Source organism: Oncorhynchus keta, chromosome 21 (assembly GCF_023373465.1).
Source record: "Oncorhynchus keta strain PuntledgeMale-10-30-2019 chromosome 21, Oket_V2, whole genome shotgun sequence".
Classification (NCBI taxonomy): Eukaryota; Metazoa; Chordata; class Actinopteri; order Salmoniformes; family Salmonidae; genus Oncorhynchus; species Oncorhynchus keta.
In genome coordinates, this window is record NC_068441.1 from 12,977,949 (window position 1) to 12,999,945 (window position 21,997).

Below are 21,997 nucleotides of genomic sequence, written 5' to 3' on the forward strand. Positions count from 1 at the left end.
TCATGGGTGCACCTCAGCCACGCTCAAGGTCCTAAACGATATCTTAACCGCCATCGATAAGAAACATTACTGTGCAGCCGTATTCATTGATCTGGTCAAGGCTTTCGACTCTGTCAATCACCACATCCTCATCGGCAGACTCGACAGCCTTGGTTTCTCAAATGATTGCCTCGCCTGGTTCACCAACTACTTCTCTGATAGAGTTCAGTGTGTCAAATCGGAGGGTCTGCTGTCCGGACCTCTGGCAGTCTCTATGGGGGTGCCACAGGGTTCAATTCTTGGACCGACTCTCTTCTCTGTATACATCAATGAGGTCGCTCTTGCTGCTGGTGAGTCTCTGATCCACCTCTACGCAGACGACACCATTCTGTATACTTCCAGCCCTTCTTTGGACACTGTGTTAACAACCCTCCAGGCAAGCTTCAATTCCATACAACTCTCCTTCCGTGGCCTCCAATTGCTCTTAAATACAAGTAAAACTAAATGAATGCTCTTCAACCGATCGCTACCTGCACCTACCCGCCTGTCCAACATCACTACTCTGGACGGCTCTGACTTAGAATATGTGGACAACTACAAATACTTAGGTGTCTGGTTAGACTGTAAACTCTCCTTCCAGACCCATATCAAACATCTCCAATCCAAAGTTAAATCTAGAATTGGCTTCCTATTTCGCAGCAAAGCATCCTTCACTCATGCTGCCAAACATACCCTTGTAAAACTGGCCATCCTACCAATCCTCGACTTTGGCGATGTCATTTACAAAATAGCCTCCAATACCCTACTCAACAAATTGGATGCAGTCTATCACAGTGCAATCCGTTTTGTCACCAAAGCCCCATATACTACCCACCATTGCGACCTGTACGCTCTCGTTGGCTGGCCCTCGCTTCATACTCGTCGCCAAACCCACTGGCTCCATGTCATCTGCAAGACCCTGCTAGGTAAAGTCCCCCCTTATCTCAGCTCGCTGGTCACTATAGCATCTCCCACCTGTAGCACACGCTCCAGCAGGTATATCTCTCTAGTCACCCCCAAAAGCAATTCTTTCTTTGGCCGCCTCTCCTTCCAGTTCTCTGCTGCCAATGACTGGAACGAACTACAAAAATCTCTGAAACTGGAAACACTTATCTCTCTCACTAGCTTTAAGCACCAACTGTCAGAGCAGCTCACAGATTACTGCACCTGTACATAGCCCACCTATAATTTAGCTCAATCAACTACCTATTTCCCAACTGTATTTAATTAATTAATTTATTTTGCTCCTTTGCACCCCATTATTTTTATTTCTACTTTGCACATTCTTCCATTGCAAAACTACCATTCCAGTGTTTTACTTGCTATATTGTATTTACTTTGCCACCATGGCCTTTTTTGCCTTTACATCCCTTCTCAACTCATTTGCTCACATTGTATATAGACTTGTTTATACTGTATTATTGACTGTATGTTTGTTTTACTCCATGTGTAACTCTGTGTCGTTGTATCTATCGAACTGCTTTGCTTTATCTTGGCCAGGTCGCAATTGTAAATGAGAACTTGTTCTCAACTTGCCTACCTGGTTAAATAAAGGTGAAATAAAAATAAATAAATAAATAAATAAATAAATAAAAGGGTGATGCTCATAATGACACTGACAGTCCACTAATCAGTGAGAGTTAGGTAGAATCAACTGTAGAGGATACAACTGCTGTTCCTGAGGATGCACAAACAGAACAACCATTTACTCCCTCAGACAGCCAACCTGATGATGATGTTGTTGACACTTCTGAACCCCCCAGCAACACTGAACTGGAGTCCCCCTTCGACTTTTTCCCTACCACACCCCTAAGGAAATCCTATCGGAGCCCAAAGACCACAAAATGGAGGACAAGCAGAGAAAAGCACCCTCCCTGAAATCAGAGGACAGACAGAGCAACACCCCCTCCCCTCCTGTCAGCACATTCTCCTCAGGCACCTCCACCACTAGTGACATAGAGGTTTTGGACCATGAAAGTGTGCAGAGTGAGAGCTCGGCCAGTTCCAGGCAAGAGACTGCAGAGGCCAAGGCAGGCCACCTGATGCAGGGCTCTTTCCAGCTGCTCTCAACATCTGCCTGTGGAGACTTCTCCTGCCTGGAGGACTACGCCAAGCTGACCGAGTGCTGCGGCTCCTCCTCCGATGTCTTTGAGTGCATCGACTCGTTCAGCATGCAGTCTTTGGACAGCCGCAGTGTCAGTGAAGTCAACTCTGACGATGAGATCCCAGGGAACCGGACGCTGGCGTCTGTCACCACAGGACCCATGCCCTCACCTCCTGTCATAGTTGCGACCCCCACACAGGTACGGAAGGAGGAGAAACAGGAAGAGGAAGAATAGGAGGTGCTAACAGAAGCAATGAAGGATCAGTCTCTGGATAAGAATGAGATGGAGGAGAGTGGTCGCAGTGCCACACCTGTTAATGGTGAGAATCCTGAGGACGTAGAGGAACAGCAGCCCCCCACCAATTACAGAGGAGAAAAGAGGAGTGTCAACTTGTCAGATTCTAGGGCTTCAAAAGGTAATACAGCGGTCCACAACATGACCTTTGCAACTTGAAACACCACTTTTTAAAAACAGTGTGTGGTGTGTCAATGTGCATGGGTTTGTGTGACTTTAAATACCAAATCATAGAGAGCAGAATCGTGGCACTGTTGGGCAGTCATGTTCATATACCAAAGTACAGTGCATTTGGAAAGTATTCAGACCCCTTTCCTTTTTCTACATGTTACGTTACAGCCCTGGTCCAAATTGGATTAAATAAAATAAAAAGAGCTGGCTGCCAGGCCAAACTGAACAATCGGGGGAGAAAGACCTTGGTCAGGGAGGCGACAAAGAACCCGATGGTCACTCAGATAGAGCTCCAGAATTCCTCTGTGCCTTGAGAAGAGGGAGTTACAGCTGCTGACAATCAGCGAAGACAAGGCAAGGCTAGAGGAAGAGTGTGACAACCTTAAACAGTGTGTATCCACATCTTGACATTGGGCAAAATCCAGGTTTGAAAATGTCATGTAAGAGCAGAAAGGAGCATTCTCTAAACGAACCAATGGAAATATACTGAACAAAAATATAAACACAACATGTAAAAGAAAGTGTTGGTCCCATGTTTCCTGAGCTGAAATTAAAGATCACAGATCACAAGTTGTCAGAAACGATCTCAGGAAAAGTCATCTGCGTGCTTGTCGTCTTGGCCTGACTGTAGTTCGGCGTCGTTACCGACTTCCGTGGGCAAATGCTTACAGACATCTCCAACATGGCCACTGGCATTTCAACTGTACCAGACAGATTGCGTGTGTGGCGTTGTGTGAGCAAGCAGTTTGCTGATGTTAACGTTGTGAACAGCGTGCTGCATGGTGGCAGACAACGAACCCAATTGCATTTTAGTTATGGCAATTAGAATACCGCGTGATGAGATCCCGAGGCCCATTTTCGTGCCATTCATCCGCCACCATCACCTCATGTTTGCATGGCCTGCATACTCACCAGACATGTCACCCATTGAGCATGTTTGGGATGCTCTGGATCGACCTTTACGACAGCGTGTTCCAGATCCCGCCAATATCCAACAACTTTGCACAGCCATTGAAGAAGAGTGGAACAACAGCAACAGTCTGATCAACTCTTTGCGAAGGAGATATGTTCCATGGCCCTGCATGAGGCAAGTAGTTGACAGACCAAATACTGTTTTTCAGATCCATTCCCCTACTTTTTAAAAAGATATCTGTCATCAACAGATGTGTATCTGTCAGTCATGTGAAACCTATAGATTAGAGCCTAGTTATTTTATTTCCATTGACTGATATCCTTATATGAACTGTAACTCGTCAAATCTTTGAAATAGTTGCATTTTGTGTTTTATATTTTTGTTCAGTTGCATGGTCTATATTAGAATAGCCTAAAGAAACTAATTGTTTGTCGGTGAGTATATGTCCTCTTGGTTTTGTCAATGGGAGGGTATGTATGGTGTTTGGATAAGGATGGTCCTTTGTGAGACTGAGGAGTCTCTGTGTGTGTCGCAGTGAGGTGATTGGTCTTACGGAGGAGAGTTCTAGTGTTCAGTCTCTGAAGGAAGAGTTCACACAGAGCATCGCAGACACCGAGAGGAAAGCCCAGCTAGCATGCAAGGAGAGAGACATTGCCAACAAGGTAAAACAAACTAAGAACTAACACACTGCCTAAGAACTCATTTAAGATTTTGTCATATATCTAACTGAACATTAGTGACAATGATAGTCACAATGCAAAAAAAACCTTCTTCAAGCATCGTCTCAAGTCTTTTTACTCTTATGTTTACTCCATAGGAGATTAAGGGGATGAGGGAAGAGCTGTCCACCAGACTATGGAGATCCTCAGAGAGAAGGAGAAGCAGATCCGCGGACTGCTTGAGGAGGGTGAGAAGCTGTCCAAGCAGCAGCTGCAACACTCCAACATCATGAAGAAGCTGCGTGTGAAGGAGAGTGAGACTAAAATCACCAAACAGAACAAGATGCTTAAATAGCAGGAGGAAGAGCTCGAACACCTACAGCAGGTCAGGGGAAATATATTTCAAAATGTTGAATTTTATAGAAAAGTCGCAATACTTTGTGGTCATCAGAAGTGTGTCCTGATCCTGAATGCCCATTAGTATCTAACCATGCCTGGTCGTGTGTGTGTGTCTCCAGCTTTTGATGGGAAGGAGGAGGTGGAGAAGCAGCACAGGGACAACATTAACAAGCTGAACATAGTGGTGGAGCGCCAGGAGAAGGACATGACTAATCTCCAGTATGACTCAGAGGAACACCAGGAAAACAATAAGAGCCTGCAGGCTGCCCTCAACAACTCCTACAAGTAAGAATACATACTTCACACAAATAATAACTCTACTTTTCCAACTCCTGCTTCGGATGTGCTTGTCATTTAGAAATCCCACAAAGACACAACATTCTGATGGGTAAAGATGGTCACAGAAGCACCAACTCATATTTCCAAGCCATGTAGTGACATGGTGGGGTGTATGTGATCTCAGGGAACTGGCAGGGCTGCACAAAGCCAAGGCCAGCCTTGCCAGCGAGGCACAGGAAGCTGTTTTGAGCAGGGAAACCCAGGTCAAGGAGGAGCTGGTTCTGACCCTGGTGGAGGCCCACATTCAGCAGGATGCTTTGGTCAACCAGGTGGCTGATCTGCAGCTGGCTCTGCAGAGGGCTGAACAGCAGCAGGCCAGGAAAGAAGACTACCTGAGGGAGGAGATCAGTAACCTGCAGCAGATACTCACACAGGCCTGTTTTCCTCATTACTTCTTTGGAGTTGACTGTAAGGCGCAGCCATGCTTGTATGTTAGGGGTCAAAGGTTACACACTGATGTGTTTACCGGTGGTCTTTAGAGACTGCAGGGGGCGGAGACCAGGACCCAGGAGCTGAGTCAGAGTGTTACCTCAGCAACACAGCCCTTGCTCAGACAGATTGACAACCTGCAGGCCTCGCTGGTTGGCCAGACGGCATCATGGGAGAAACTGGAGAAGAGCATTTCAGATCGAGTAGGTGAGAACAGAACCTTTACTTTAGTTTGTAACAGGAGCTTTCTACATCTTGTCAGGACCACAGTTTGCTCCTGGAGCAAGAAAGGAAAAAACGCTACCTATAGCACAAGAGACCCTCAAGGGAAAGGTAGATATCTATCGATTTCTGTTTGATATGAATGACCAACCTTTTGTGTCTGTTCTTAAATCAGTCTGTGTGGAGGGAAAATGACATGCTGTTTCTGTCATTAGGAGTGGAAGTCATTGGTTCAGTCTGTGGGTGAGCCCCCAGCCTCATCTACCCCCTCCCAGTCCCGTTCCAGCTCCATCAGTGCAGTAGACCACACAGGCCTGCACTCCTCTTCCTCCCAGGTACTCGCCACAGGCACACAATTTACCCTTTCACACCCAGCCAACCTCCATTTGTTTGCCCAGTATTAGGGATGGTTACCTCAGTAAAAGGAATAGGGAACTTATGGCAAAGGGACAAATCTGAGCTAGTTTGCATATTTGGCTCGCTTGAGGTTGGATGGTTAACAAGAGAGACCTGTTTTGTATTTCATCAGGAGTACTCTCTGGATCAGTCGTTGGGGACGATGACCATGTCTATGTCTTTGAGTGGGACCAACTTGTTTGAGGCGGCTTGGCTCAGTGGAGGCTCCAGCATCATAGAGAACCTGCAGTCCCATCTGAAACTCAGAGGGAGAGAGAGCAGCTACAGGTACCAACTGCCTGCCTGACACTGCTTCTACATTGCTTTGAGGACTACCACTGCAAGAGTACCACTGTCCTACATGCATTTCTTCAAATGCCTTCTAGTTTTCCATGAAGTGTCTGATTTTCAAATATACTTTCTGAAGGTTGCTGAAAAACTGCTTGCCAGGATCTTTCTTACCTCTTTCTTTCCTCTTTCATTCTTCCCTCTTTTGCTCTCTTGCCTGCCCCCTTAGCTGGAGATCTCTAGTCTGGAGACGACTCGCTTTTCCATGGCGGAGGAGATGGTCAGATTGACCAATCAGAATGAGGAGATGGAGGACAGTGTGAAGGAGATCTCCACACTGAAAGTGCAACTTCAGGTGAGGAGAGGATTCATTCATAGAAGTACCACTAAGACAGTTTAATCATATTAGGGTAAATCGCTGTTGTGATTATTTAGCTTAAATACAAGATGTTAGTTGTGAAAACTAACATCTCGTAAGATGAGTTGCTGGACAGAGCTTTATAAGCAGCTAGTCACAGATAACGAAAAGTCCAATAGAGTTAGCCCTCTTGAGACTATAGATCTAGTGTTATCCTCTGAGCCCGCGTTGTGTGACTGACTGTGTTGTAGTAGCTGGAGCTAAGACGCTACACCATCCTCCAGATGTATGGAGAGAAGACTGAGGAGGCAGAGGAGCTGAGACGCTACACCATCCTCCAGATGTATGTAGAGAAGACTGAGGAGGCAGAGGAGCTGAAACGCTACACCATCCTCCAGATGTATGTAGAGAAGACTGAGGAGGCAGAGGAGCTGAGACGCTACACCATCCTCCAGATGTATGGAGAGAAGACTGAGGAGGCAGAGGAGCTGAGACGCTACACCATCCTCCAGATGTATGTAGAGAAGACTGAGGAGGCAGAGGAGCTGAGACGCTACACCATCCTCCAGATGTATGGAGAGAAGACTGAGGAGGCAGAGGAGCTGAGACGCTACACCATCCTCCAGATGTATGGAGAGAAGACTGAGGAGGCAGAGGAGCTGAGACGCTACACCATCCTCCAGATGTATGGAGAGAAGACTGAGGAGGCAGAGGAGCTGAGACGCTACACCATCCTCCAGATGTATGTAGAGAAGACTGAGGAGGCAGAGGAGCTGAGACGCTACACCATCCTCCAGATGTATGGAGAGAAGACTGAGGAGGCAGAGGAGCTGAGACGCTACACCATCCTCCAGATGTATGTAGAGAAGACTGAGGAGGCAGAGGAGCTGAGACGCTACACCATCCTCCAGATGTATGTAGAGAAGACTGAGGAGGCAGAGGAGCTGAGACGCTACACCATCCTCCAGATGTATGTAGAGAAGACTGAGGAGGCAGAGGAGCTGAGACGCTACACCATCCTCCAGATGTATGGAGAGAAGACTGAGGAGGCAGAGGAGCTGAGACGCTACACCATCCTCCAGATGTATGTAGAGAAGACTGAGGAGGCAGAGGAGCTGAGACGCTACACCATCCTCCAGATGTATGTAGAGAAGACTGAGGAGGCAGAGGAGCTGAGACGCTACACCATCCTCCAGATGTATGTAGAGAAGACTGAGGAGGCAGAGGAGCTGAGACGCTACACCATCCTCCAGATGTATGGAGAGAAGACTGAGGAGGCAGAGGAGCTGAGACGCTACACCATCCTCCAGATGTATGTAGAGAAGACTGAGGAGGCAGAGGAGCTGAGACGCTACACCATCCTCCAGATGTATGGAGAGAAGACTGAGGAGGCAGAGGAGCTGAGACGTCAAGAACATGTACAAAACCCAACTACATCCTACATCTCCACCTTGTGACTAATAGTACACTGCGTGCCGGTGGTGTTATGGCGACCTGGAGTTTCAACATTTTAGTTTGCAGAAGGTAAGCGCCAGGTTTAATACATGTGTAGTTTAGTCTTCTGATCGACCACATAAACTTTATTTTATTCACGAGAAGTTGTTTTTGGAAGTTTGCAGGTTCTATCACTTTTCACTCTGGAATCTATTTAGCTGTGTACCAGCCATAGCAGTGCCACCAAAACGTTCCAAATTGATGACATCAGTGTAGCGGGCCGGGATGATTTATCGAGCAAAGTGAAACTACTAATCCAGACGTTTCATTAGGGGCGTTTTGTAATGGTCATGGAATAATATTGCTGCAACTTGGTAAGGAGCTCTGGAGCAGTGATAGAACCCCGTAACCTACAGATAATTATATATTGGTGAACAAATTGTGAAAATAGGATAATACGTCAGTCACTGTGCGTGTATGGTTCAGAGCGTGTGTTCCATTGTAGCAATCAATATAACGATTGTGTTGTGGAAGCAACAATTGATTAATTTGATACAGTAGGCGGCCTGTGACACTCCCAGAGAAAAGTCTAGACGGCTTTAATTTAAGGGAGCAACACTTTACACCATAAACATGCCATAATTATGTGATTCGACATTTAGCCTATTGGTGTTATTATTAAAGACTCTGAATGTACATATTCTAACAACTTCAGCATATTTTTGAAGCCTCGTGGTGTTTCCCCACGGGCTCAAAAGCATCAGATTGAGACGAAAAAATGGTCAAACAACATAGCAGCCAAGAGGCCTAAAACGGTGGTGAAACGGACAGCACCCTCCACGGTGCTAATTAATTCAAAGCATTTTACGTTACTTCAGTATGCCCACGTACTTGAGTATAGCTGCGGTGTTTACACAGGTCTACATTTCTTATAGCCTACTTGTCTAGACATCATTGTCCAGCAACATTTTTAGAGGACACTGCAGAACACCCAAAATGTTTTTATCTGAGTATGTGCTTCATATTATCACATAGGTAGGAGGCCAATATATTCTCATGTTCTGCTGTAGCCTACATTGATTTATTTTCTACATTTTTAGCTGACACTGCAGAACACCCACGCACACATACTGTACCCAGCTGTAGGGCTTCCAAGACCCGAATTCCATATCATTTTCAAGACATCAATGTAGCAGTAGAACAAATATCACAATATCGGAATAGAATTTCAAATAAAATAAATCAATGTAGGCTACAGCAGAACATGCATGAGAATATACAAGGCCTCCTACCTATGTGATAATATGAAGCACATACTCAGATAAAAACATTTTTTAGCCTCCCACAATGACTCTCCATTTGACTCCTGAGAGTCAACTTCTTTAATACTGATCGCTTTTATTCGAATGTCTAAAGTGTGAACAGTGGAATAATTAATTAATCATGCCGCGAGAGGTACCAGATCTGGGCAAATAGGTGCCGGAACAAACCAAGTCAAATCTGAGAGGTGCAGGATCCTGTTCCTGGTCATGTCACGTTTTATCAAGGTGGGTGGAATCAGGCGCAGAGAGCAGGTTTCAGATATTTGACAGTTTATTCTCCGGTGCACAAAAAACACGGTCAACCCAACACACAGGGCGAATAATCCAACACAGGATCAAAAATCACAAATCACAAACCACCACTCCACTGCAGCAGCCTTGCGCTGCCACGGCACCACATCTACTTCCCCCGCAATAACAAGAGAGTGGCCAGGCTCTGTGGAGAGGACCCGCTCTGCCCCTTTAAAGTAATAACTGTACTGTCATAGTTTTAAAAAAAATAATACAGGGTGAGCTACTGTGTTATTATTACGGTGTTATTATTCATTGGACTCGCCTGCCTGTCAGACCTGCTCTCCTCCTATGAACCTCCACACACCTTATGTTCAAGCCACTCCAAACTTCTCCATGGGGGACTGTGCCTTTTCCTCCCATGCACCACACCAATGGAACTCTCTTCCTGATAATCTCAGCGCTGTTCAGACCATTGTTTTTAAAAAAAAAAGCTCATCTCCATTGGCGGAACCTACCATTATGTCCTTACCTCAAATACTTTGATTGTTGCTTTCCTGATATGGTTAGATATACAGTATTTGTTTTTTTTAAACTATTTTTATGTTTATTTGATTTTATGCACATTGAAATTATTCTTGTATAATGAAGAGCAAATTTGCAAATGTAATTGATTATTATTATTGTCAGTAATAGGGCCCTATGACTACCATGTTTGTTATCATCATACACATGGTGGAGGGGGATTAGCTCATTTTAAGTCTCTTGTCTAAGCAGCTATAGTCTTGTGAACAGGAAGTAAGTTTAGAGCTCAAGCCTAAAACAATTGAAAGCTTACAGTGTTTGACAGTGACCACGTACTGATGTTTTGTGTATCACGGTGGTACAAGTAGGCTGTTTTTAGTGGGGTCTTTTTAGTTCCATCCAAGTGTTTAGCACGTCTTTTAGTTTATGCCTCCCCCTTCCCCACCCTTTAATGTTTTATAACAGGATGCTCTGCTGGATGTGTCGGCCTGCTGGGGCTATGAGAAGAACTGTGCCCCAGAGAACTGCTTTGGCTATCCTGTCTGCACCAGGGTTGACTCCAGATGGTACAATACAATCCCACTCTCTCCATTCACGAACAAGAATATTGTTTCATTTTATTAATTAGCATATTGTGTCAAGCTCTTGTCATACATGTGGATGTGCATAATTTATTTCTGCCACTGGTTTGACCTTACAGAGCTCTTTGTCCTCCCTAGGGCCAGCTCATTGGAGGCAGCCCAGGAGCTGTTCTGGAAACAGGCAGACTTTGGTTACGTCAGGGAGCGCCTCAGTGAGATGACGACTCTCTGCAAGGCCACCAATCCTGTAAACCCTTCCTCCTCTAGTGCAGCTGCACACAGGACTCAGGAATCCACACTGATAAACAGAAAATACGTTTGCTAAATGTTCACATTTTATTTCTAGGGAGACTCGTCTCTGAAATGCATCCGCCACACTCGCTTCTGCAGGGCAACCAATCTGTACTTGGACCTGCGGAACCCTCGTAGGGGTCATGAGAGGTCAGTGTACCCTTGGGGACACGTCTTATCTAGAGTCCCATCTGGATTCCTTGTTTTACTGTGTGCGAAGAATCCTAGTAGTTCCGTTTTTATTTCTTACATTTGCTTGTCTCTTCATCGTCAAGGCAGGATAGGTGAAAGCAGTATGACTGACCCTCCTCTTGGCCTAATGAAAGAAATGATGATAAAATTAAAGTGTGGGACTCACCTGTGTTTTCTTTGCAGGTATAAGGAGGGCTTTCTCCAGGAGGGGGAGATTGGGGGGCTTTGCAGTCTGAACCGCCGAGCGCTGGCCGCAGAAGGAGAGCACAGTCCTGGTGAGTCCTGGTGAGACAAAACATAGATTCCTTATGACCCTCTTATGACCCTCTCTGAACTGTGAGATTCATATTAAGGTTTCTTCTTACTAAGAACATTTCTCTCTGTAACAAAAGTAAAAAGGTTCAATTTGATTGATTGATGGTCATGTCTGTGACTATGAATAACACAGGCATGATAACTCTGAAAAATGCTCGTTTTCCCCTCCCAAGTTATGGTGAACTCCAGACATACACAGAGCTGGACTTGAAACCCATAGATGAAGTTCTCTCACGTCACCCCGCTCCTCCGCTCTCTCCACTGGCTTCCAGTTGAAGCTCGCATCCGCTACAAGACCATGGTGCTTGCCTACGGAGCTGTGAGGGGAACGGCACCTCAGTACCTCCAGGCTCTGATCAGGCCCTACACCCAAACAAGGGCACTGCGTTCATCCACCTCTGGCCTGCTCGCCTCCCTACCACTGAGGAAGTACAGTTCCCGCTCAGCCCAGTCAAAACTGTTCGCTGCTCTGGCTCCCCAATGGTGGAACAAACTCCCTCACGACGCCAGGACAGCGGAGTCAATCACCACCTTCCGGAGACACCTGAAACCCCACCTCTTTAAGGAATACCTAGGATAGGATAAAGTAATCCTTCTCACCCCCCTTAAAAGATTTAGATGCACTATTGTAAAGTGGCTGTTCCACTGGATGTCATAAGGTGAATGCACCAATTTGTAAGTCGCTCTGGATAAGAGCGTCTGCTAAATGACTTAAATGTAAATGTAAATGTAAAGATGAAGAGCACTGTGACATCATCTTTGAGAAACCTACTGTATTCATGAAGCTTGATGCAGGTGGGCACAGTCTTCATGCCTTTTTAGTACAATATCAAATAACACATTCTGTTTGCGTATATATAAATAAATAAAATTAATAGAACATTTATTTATTATTATTTTTAACCTTTATTTAACTAAGAACAAATTCTTATTTTCAATGACGGCCTAGGAACAGGGGCCGAAAGACAGATTTCTACCTTGTCAGCTCGGGGATTTGATCTTGCAACCTTTCGCTTACAATGCTCTAACCACTAGGCTACCTGCCGCCCAACATGCTTGGAACCCTGGCAATTTGACTGCAAGCTCATGGGTACACTCGCAATGGCTGCCTGGTATAGTGATGCAATCATTTCCATGATATTTTGAAATGTTCTATCATCTGATGCTGGGTTGCCATGGTAATGTAGACTGTTCATTCAAATGATGCTAACTGATGTGGCTCATGAAATGGAATGTATTTTTTGACTCAGATTGAAGGGTAAACTTCCGGCCTTTAGTTTCTGGCATGGTCTAGGTTGAAGATTGAGAAGGTTAAGGCAATATAATAATTCCATGCAGAAGCGTTCGGAAATAAACAAATTCATTGGACCAGCACCGGAGCGAAAATGACTGGAAGTGAATGTTAGCAGTACAGAAAGTTTGCCATGAAAGTGGAAAATACACACCAACGTAGTGAATGTCAGCTAACTAGTCTGCAAACACATAGCCTAACTGTTTTAATGTCATTCTATTTAAATGTCTTTCAGATGATCTATAGCCACTTTATTACCGCATGGCATGTTTTCAATACTAATCCTGTAGTATTAGCAATGGCACTGGTCCAATGAATGTGCTTATTTTCTAACGTTAATGCATACAATTATGACGTTGTCATAACCTGTATTTTTTTAAAAACTTTTTCCACACTCAAAATGGCTGCCAGTCCAGCTATTATGTCATTAATGACAAGAATGGAGATGGGCTATCTATGCATTCTATTTCTATGGTAGTGACACAGGAAAGCCGAGGTCACACGAAGCAATCTGGACATAATTGATGTTGTTGCAACAATGTTGCATCTGTGTTGCTCCTTGTGTCACCCCCCAAACAATAGCCTGCGACTTAGTTGCATTGCATCACAAGAGATATAATCATCCTATTTCACGCAGCTGACTCTATACAATGTCCAATCATTGAGCAGAAAAAAGTTGACATGACTTGTCATATTGTGCTGTTCGGAACTTCGTCCGAGTTGTGGTGTCAACACAGCTGTCAGTGCTGCTGCAAACTGCGACAGAAGAGACATGCCAAATGGGAAATGCATAAACAATTCTAAATATCATGGCTAGTCATGTATATGGTCTGCCAGTCAATAAACATTTTTAAAAGTAAATCCAGACCTTTCTGGACATGAACATGAACATGAACTGCACTATCTAGCTAGCTTAGCTTGTCGCTACCTTGGCTAGCTATCTAGCGATCTTGTTAAAACTTGTTTGTAAAATAGGCAACATTTTGCTAGCTAGGTAAATTGTACAGCCAGCATCTTGTCTATGTCATTGCTGTTACAATTACCAAACGTTTGAATAAACAAATAATAACAGCCTTAACAGCGGTACTGACTGAGATGTATTATTATTATTATTATTATAGATGTGATGGATCAACATGAATGTGTGTTTTTGGCAGGGGTTAACATGTACCATCATTTCTGTGACTTTGTCAACCTGTACATCTCCCAGCACATCAACAACTCCTTCAGCAGAGACATCAAAATCCTCATGTGGGACACAGTAAGTGCAATATTCTGCAGCCCATCTCCATTTCACTGATCTGAGACGACTGAATAAGTGCAAGAAATATTGTGATGGCTTAGCTGGGCCCTCCAATAGGCTAATTAGAGATTGCACCATGTTGCTGTCACCTCGCAAGCTGAATGTTTTGTCCAAAAGTGTTTGCACAAACAGAAGCAAGAGAATGGTTGTTTACCAGAGTGCTGTGTATCGATGTGCTGTGTTTCACATTTGACCACTTGCTTGTGGAGGAGATTAAGGTGAAGCAGTGGGTGTAAAACAGAATGATTTATGGGAAACCTTATCCTGTCTATTGTTCCCCCCTCTGTGGAGGCAAAGGATAGAGGGAGGGAGAGAAAATGACAGCGAGATGGAAAGGAATGGCCTTTCATCTGACAATTGTGAGCAAGGTCAGTTCGGTTTCAGTTTGATAATAAAGCAAGGTCGGTTCGGTTTCAGTTCGATAATAAAGCAAGTTTGGTTCGGTTTCAGTTTGATAATAAAGCAAGGTCGGTTCGGTTTCAGTTCGATAATAAAGCAAGGTTGGTTCGGTTTCAGTTTGATAATAAAGCAAGGTTGGTTCGGTTTCAGTTTGATAATAAAGCAAGGTTGGTTCGGTTTCAGTTTGATAATAAAGCAAGGTCTGTTCGGTTTCAGTTTGATAATAAAGCAAGGTCGGTTCGGTTTCAGTTTGATAATAAAGCAAGGTCGGTTCGGTTTCAGTTTGATAATAAAGCAAGGTCGGTTCGGTTTCAGTTTGATAATAAAGCAAGGTCGATTTCGGGTTGAGATTTTTTTTTGTTTTTAAACATTAAATGCACTATACATTATGTGGGTTGAATACTGTTACAACACAGAATAAAACAATAATATTAAGTCCCGTGATGGTAAGTGATGGTGTGACTGCCCATTGCTGCTTATCACTTTATGAACCATCTTTTATTTACATGACTTTAATAAAATATTTCATTTGTGTATATTACATTTGTTTTATTTGGTTACTTTATTTCACTCCAAGTCATCATCTCGTCTAGAGAGCTGCTGCCTATGCTGTCTGACAAAATAACTATTTTAGTAGTTCTTCAAAGTAAATAAGACATACTTTTATGACTGCTGAATACCAAATATCAGTCACTTAGATCATGTCTTTTCAGCTAGAGATACACTATATATCAACGTTTATTTGTCACATGCGCCGAATACAACAGGTGTAGTAGACCTTACAGTGAAATGCTTACTTTATACAAATGTATGTGGACATGCTTCAAATTTGTGGATTTGGCTACAGTATTTCAGCCACACCCGTTGCTGACCGGTGTGTAAAATAGCGCACACTGCCATGCAATCTCCATAGACAAACATTGGTAGTAGAATGGCCTTACTGAAGAGCTCAGTGACTTTCAACGTGGCACCATCATAGGATGCCACCTTTCCAACAGGTCAGTTCCTGAAATTTCTGCCCTGCTAGAGCTTCCCTGGTCAACTGTAAGTGCTATAATTGTGAAGTGGAAACGTCTAGGAGCAACAACGGCTCAGCTGCAAAGTGGTAGGCCGCACAAGCTCACAGAACAGAACTGCAGAGTGCTGAAGCGCGTAGCGTGTAAATATCGCATGTCTTCAGTTGCAATACTCACTACCGAGTTCCAAACTGCCTCTGGAAGCAACGTCAGCCCCATAACTGTTCGTTGGGAGCTTTGGGAAATAGGTTTCCATGGCAATCAGCCGCACACAAGCCGAAAATATCAAGAGTCGGCTGGAGTGGTGTAAAGCTCGGTGTCATTGGACTCTGGAGCAGTGGAAATGCGTTCTCTGAAGTCATGAATCACTCTTTACCATCTGGCAGTTTGATGAATGAATCTGGGTTTGGCGGATGCCAGGAGAACGCTACCTGCCGAGTGAATAGTGTCAACTGGAAAGTTTGTTGGCGGAGGAATAATGGTCAGGGGCTGTTTTTCATGGTTTGGTCAAGTCCCATTAGTTCCAGTGAAGGGAAATCTTAACGCTACAGCACACAGTGACATTCTAGACGATTATGTGCTTCCAACTTTGTGGCATCAGTTTGAGGAAGGCCCTTTCCTGTTTCAGCATGACAAAGCGAGGTCCATACAGAAGTGGTTTGTCAAGATCAGTGTGGAAGAACTTAACTGGCCTGCTCGGAGCCCTGACCTCAACCCCATCAAACAACTTTAGGATGAATTGAAATGCTGACTGCGAGCCAGGCCTAATCACCCAACATCAGTGCCCGACCTCATTAATGCTCTTGTGGCTGAATGGAAGCAAGTCCCACAGCAATGTTCCAACATCTAGTGGAAAGCCTTCCCAGAAGAGTAGAGGCTGTTATAGCAGCAAAGGGGTACCAACTCCATATCAATGCCCATGATTTTGGAATGAGATGTTCGATGAGCAGGTGTCAACATACTTTTGGTCATGAAGCAACTGTTCTCTAACCCTCTTGGTCGCGCATTCCAATAACCGCTACATTTCAGTTTTCTCCTCCCCACTCAAACCACTCACAGAAAGTCTTAGCAAAATTCACGCTTGATAATTTTCTCTTTGTTAATTTAAATTTAAAACTACAGTAAGATACTTAATTTTTTACCCAGAAATGATTTAATATTCAGATAAAATCGGCTGCATTGGACCTTTAATCAGGTGGCTGACTGCTGGGCAAGTACAGTTCTAATGAAACATACCATAATTCAAAACTGTGTTTCATAATACTCCATGAAATCTCACATGAAGTTTAGCCAGTCCGATGAAGCAACTGAATTTCAAAGTCATCTTTCTGATGTATTTTTCTTCCTTGTCTGAGTATTTACAGATATGGGGATCTGTTCAGTGAGACCTGGAAGGCTTTCTCTGACTATGACATCATCCATCTGAAAACTTTTGACACTAAAAGGGTAAGAGATAGTGTGTGTGTGTGTGTGTGGGGGGGAGTCGTTCATAGTTGTATAACGTATCCATTACCTTGAAACAGGTGTGCTTCAAAGACGTGGTGTTTACCCTGCTCCCCAGGATGAGATATGGGCTGTTCTATAACACACCTATGGTTCGTATTCTGTCTGTATCTCTTCATGTGTAATGAAAATATAGAGATAGGATTGCGCCGCCAATGAGGAAATCGGAATCCATTTGAGCTGCTTGGGTTGTCCCTGCCTTTCGGACTCCATGCCTTCCTCCGTGCCTTCTCTTATTTTGATCACATAGGCTCTATGTCTGTGTTTTTTTCTTTCATGCTTCTCGCCTCATCATGCCATTTTCTTTTATCATCTGTTATCCAGTTTGGTCATAACTCATAGCATGCCATTTGGGTCAAATATTTATGCTATGTACTCATCATCTCCAGCTCTTAAGTTATTTAAATGATAATTTCAAGGAGATTTGTGTAAAGATGGTATCATTTAAATACTTAGGTCTAGGGGGGGGTCAGCCTTGAGGTGTGAAATATTGATAGGTTAGCCTCATATCTGATGCCTTGGATTGCTCCTGCTGCTTATGTCATGTTTATATTCATGTGTTTATATTTATGACTGCTGTGCTCTGGCCTGTAGGAGGGAATCGTAGACCTGTGCTTGGCATGGCTTTAAATGTCTTTCTGTGTGGGTATGGAATGTGTTTGGATTTGTCAGATTTATATCCAAATACAATTCTCACTGTGCATCTGTGCGTGTGTGCGAGGGAAATTGTGTGTGTGGGACATTGAGTGTGTGTGTGTACATGCGCGTGTGTGAGGGACATTGTGTATGTGTACATGTGTGTGTGTGAGGGACATTGTGTATGTATGTGCGTGTGTGTGTGTGTGTGTGTGTGTGTGTGTGTGTGTGTGTGTGTGTGTGTGTGTGTGTGTGTGTGTGTGTGTGTGTGTGTGTGTGTGTGTGTGTGTGTGTGTGTGTGTGTGTGTGTGTGTGTGTGGACATTGAGTGTGTGTGTGTGCGAGGGACATTGTGTGTGTGTGTACATGCGTGTGTGTGAGGGACATTGTGTATGTGCACGTGGGACAGACAGATGGAGCTAATGAATTTGTCTTGGTGTGTTAATGGTAGATATCTGACTGCCACAGTGAAGTGATGTTCAGGGCCTTCTCCCAGTATGTTCTATATCGACTCAACATTCCACAGGATGGACCCAAGTTAAGGAATACTGACCACACATGCAGACACACACGCATACACACACACATGCACACACACCTTTTCTTCACTGGTCTGTAGCTCACCGATACAGGCTTTACTGGTCTTTACGACCCCAGACTGAGTGCATTTGACTGTATCTTTACGACCACTGAAGACGGTTGCGAGGATGCAGCTCATTGTGTATTCTCGGCTGATGCTAAGAATATGCTAACAGCCTTCCTGTGAGATGGCAGTGCTTGCGATACCGTCTCCCAGCTGAATAAGAGGTGTGCCCGGCCCTGACCCCCTCTCAGCTCCTCTCAGCTCCTCCTTTCATCCCTCTGATTAATGGTTCAGGGAGACAGCAGACTGCTCCTCTCTACCATTGTGTTCTACTCATCACAATATCAGCTCTCCTTATGCACACACTGCTGTTTCATGTCATCCATCTAATATGCTTTTCTAGTTGGGTAACTGCATGTATTTGGCATTATGTGGTGGTGTGTTCCCTCTGGGTTTCTCCTGACAGTCTGTGTGGTTTGTGGCTGATCACTTTAACATTTTCTCTTTTTTTAACATTAGGAGTTGTCTTCCTGAGGCTATTTCCAACTCAGATGGTACAATGCCAGTGAGACTGAAATTGAGTTTTGTAGGACTTTTAACCACTAGATGGTGATGCTGTATAGGACATTTACTCTCTCACTTGTTATATAAACCCTCTGTGCTGTAGCTCTATGTAATGTGTAAAAAAAAAAGTAAGACAAAATACTGTAGAAAACTCCCACTTTATCTCTGGATGGGAGCCTGCCCCTTATTGGTTGTGGGAGTTTTCTACAAGTACATCAAATTGAGATTAAGGTCCTTGAAAAGCTATGGATGGGTTTACAGTTTTTCTAAATCACATTCAAGCATTTTGGGGATCTGATTTGAAATGTATCTATAGTAGCAATGTTCAAATGCTCAAATACATTTACAGAACTTCAGAACATTTTCTTGCCTGAGTTACCTGAGTTGCATATCTTAGACACACTTTTGCTAAACTTTAAATACAGATGTCATCATTGAATACAACATTCACTGTTAAGTGAATTTTACACATTGTTTTAATTGGAAGAGAAATGTGTGAAATTGTGTTCACTGTTTCCAGTGCACTAATGTCTAAATCACCCCATCAGTGTCATACCATGCATAATATAGGGGAGATCTAGGCAATGGGGAAGATCTAGGCAATGGGGAAGATCTAGGCAATGGGGAAGATCTAGGCAATGGGGAATAAGTTTAGATATTTTTTTATTTTACGACATGTAAAGATGTGACCTTCCATTATAGAGCTTTGATGTGGGTTGAGGCATTTACATTCAAGTCAGTTGTGTTCTTCTGTTGTATTCACCTTTCCTTATTTATGTTGTGTTTCTGTGCACCAATGAAAAGTCTACAAAACAATGACCTTTGTGTTGATACTGATGAATGAATCCTTATTGCTTATTTTTTATTAGACTTTTTCTCAGGAATAATATTTGATTTGATGTATATTGTTTAGTGAAACATGCATAAATGCATGATTGTACTCCTTTGGATAGTTGGAATTCCAATTTTTTATCATCATGATTTAGTGACTGCTAAGAAAATGTATTGATCTACTGGGATTTTAAAAAGACAGACAAACTTTCTGTTTCGTGTGCTTGGACTCAATCTTTTTTGTTTTTATGAATGTATTTGCCATTTTGATGGTATAATATCATTTTGATGAATATACTGTGTTAATGTTTTGAGAAGGCAACCACATTTTGAAAGTGCATTTACTGTTTTGCAAAAGGCCACAGAGCTCTGGTTCTTTTAGACTGTTTTGAAAATCGACAAAGTCGAATGCTTTTACACGTTTGAGAAAAAAATGTATTACGTGAAATGCTGGAATTCATCTTTTGCGATTTCTGTTAATGCACCATATCCAATATAGATGTCCTATTTATATCATCTGACTACTCCTGATCCTTATGCTCCTGGTTTCAGGAGGGGAGGATTGGTGTCATGTTGTTAGCACGCAGCACAGACTATCGCAAGACATTAAATCAGCAGGAGGTGAGTCCAGTCTGAGGCAGCACTGCCCACTTCTCCCTCCCTCAATTGATTTACTGCCTCCTCCAGCTCTTAACTGGCCATTTAAAATCTTATTTAAACTGGCGGAGTAAAATGCCTGTGATTTATGCGGCCGGTGTCTGTGTTTGTTCCTCTCATTGATCAGAGAATGCATCTCACTGTGTTCATACAGCTCAAAAACGCCCTGAAGATCGGGCCTTTACTCGAGGTCAAAGTGGTGGATTACAAATACAAGTGAGTGTGAAAAATATGTGTTCTTTAGATGCATTATTGGTGGATAAATGATATGGTGCTGCTGGAGGGAATTGAGTAACAGGTGTATTTTATTGTCTGACACACTGCTATTAGAGTGGGGTAAATATTGAGTGGTATACTATGTTGGAGTGAAGTCAGTAGGGGTATTATGAGTTAAGTAGTAAGTTAAGTTTCATGACTGTGTTTTGTCTGTAGGGACGTCCCATTCCTGCAACAACTCTGGATTACCTACAACTCTGACATCATCATCGGGATTCACGGGGCGGGACTTATTCACCTGCTCTTCCTCCCTGATTGGGCTGTCATCTTTGAGCTGTGAGTGACACTATTCAGTCTGTCTGTTTGTGTCTAAAACAGCTTTATGTCTTTGGGTTTTTCTGGGTCTGTGTATCTGTCTGTTCCGTTGTATCCTTGTCTGTCTGTCCGTCCTTCCATGCTTTGTGAATGGTGTAGTACAGGCCAACAGGGCAGAGCACTCCCTGTGCCGTCTGTGCTGGATATAGTGCTATCTGTGTGATGGGTCTGGCAGCATGCTGTGCTCTGTTAGCCCTTAGCCATGAGGTGCAGCAGTGAATAACGGCCTAATTAAACAGGCATTCATCAGGCCGGGCCATGCAGGGCTGGGAGGCATACTGAGAGAAGAGAGTGAGAGCAGGAGATAAAGTGTCTGCATCTGTTCTCCACAGATATAACTGTCCGGATGAGAGCTGCTATCGAGATCTGGCTCGGCTGCGGGGGATCCGATATGCGACTTGGCAAAAAAGGGACAAAGTGCTCCCAGAGGATAAGGTGGGACACTCCAGTACCGCTCCTGCCACCTCCACCTAACTCACTGCCCCAGGTCCCCAGAGACACCTTACCAATCCTCACCTGTAGCTGCAGCATGTACCACCAGACTCATCTGTCATTTTGTCTTTAGTATATACACTTGCGTTGCCTCGCACACACTCACAAATCACAGACCTGCAGTGCGGTGTTCATAACGACTCTTTCTTTCACCCCCCCACACACACAGGGTCACCATCCCACCCTGGGGGAGCATCCTAAATTCACCAACTACACCTTTGATGTGGAGGAGTTCGTGCGTCTGGTGCTGAAAGCAGCAGACTTCGTCCTGAACCACCCCGAGTGGAAACCCCGGCTCAGCCGTGATGAACTGTAGGCCCCCAGCAGGAGACTTCGTCCTGAACCACCCCGAGTGGAAACCCCGGCTCAGCCGTGATGAACTGTAGGCCCCCAGCAGCAGACTTCGTCCTGAACCACCCCGAGTGGAAACCCCGGCTCAGCCGTGATGAACTGTAGGCCCCCAGCAGCAGACTTCGTCCTGAACCACCCAGAGTGGAAGCCCCGGCTCAGCCGTGATGAACTGTAGGCCCCCAGCAGCAGACTTCGTCCTGAACCACCCAGAGTGGAAGCCCCGGCTCAGCCGTGATGAACTGTAGGCCCCCAGCAGCAGAAGGAACACGGGACAGTTAGGTGAAGCCAACACAGCCCAG

The 21,997-nt window shown here is 44.3% G+C and overlaps 2 pseudogenes; both read left to right on the top strand.

Annotated features, from left to right (window-relative positions):
• The first annotated feature begins 1,862 nt into the window (after window positions 1–1,862).
• LOC118399848 (TATA element modulatory factor-like) lies at window positions 1,863–8,048 on the top strand (annotated as a pseudogene).
• A 29-nt stretch (window positions 8,049–8,077) lies between these two features.
• On the top strand, window positions 8,078–21,740 carry LOC118399849 (EGF domain-specific O-linked N-acetylglucosamine transferase-like; annotated as a pseudogene).
• The last annotated feature ends 257 nt before the right edge of the window (window positions 21,741–21,997 follow it).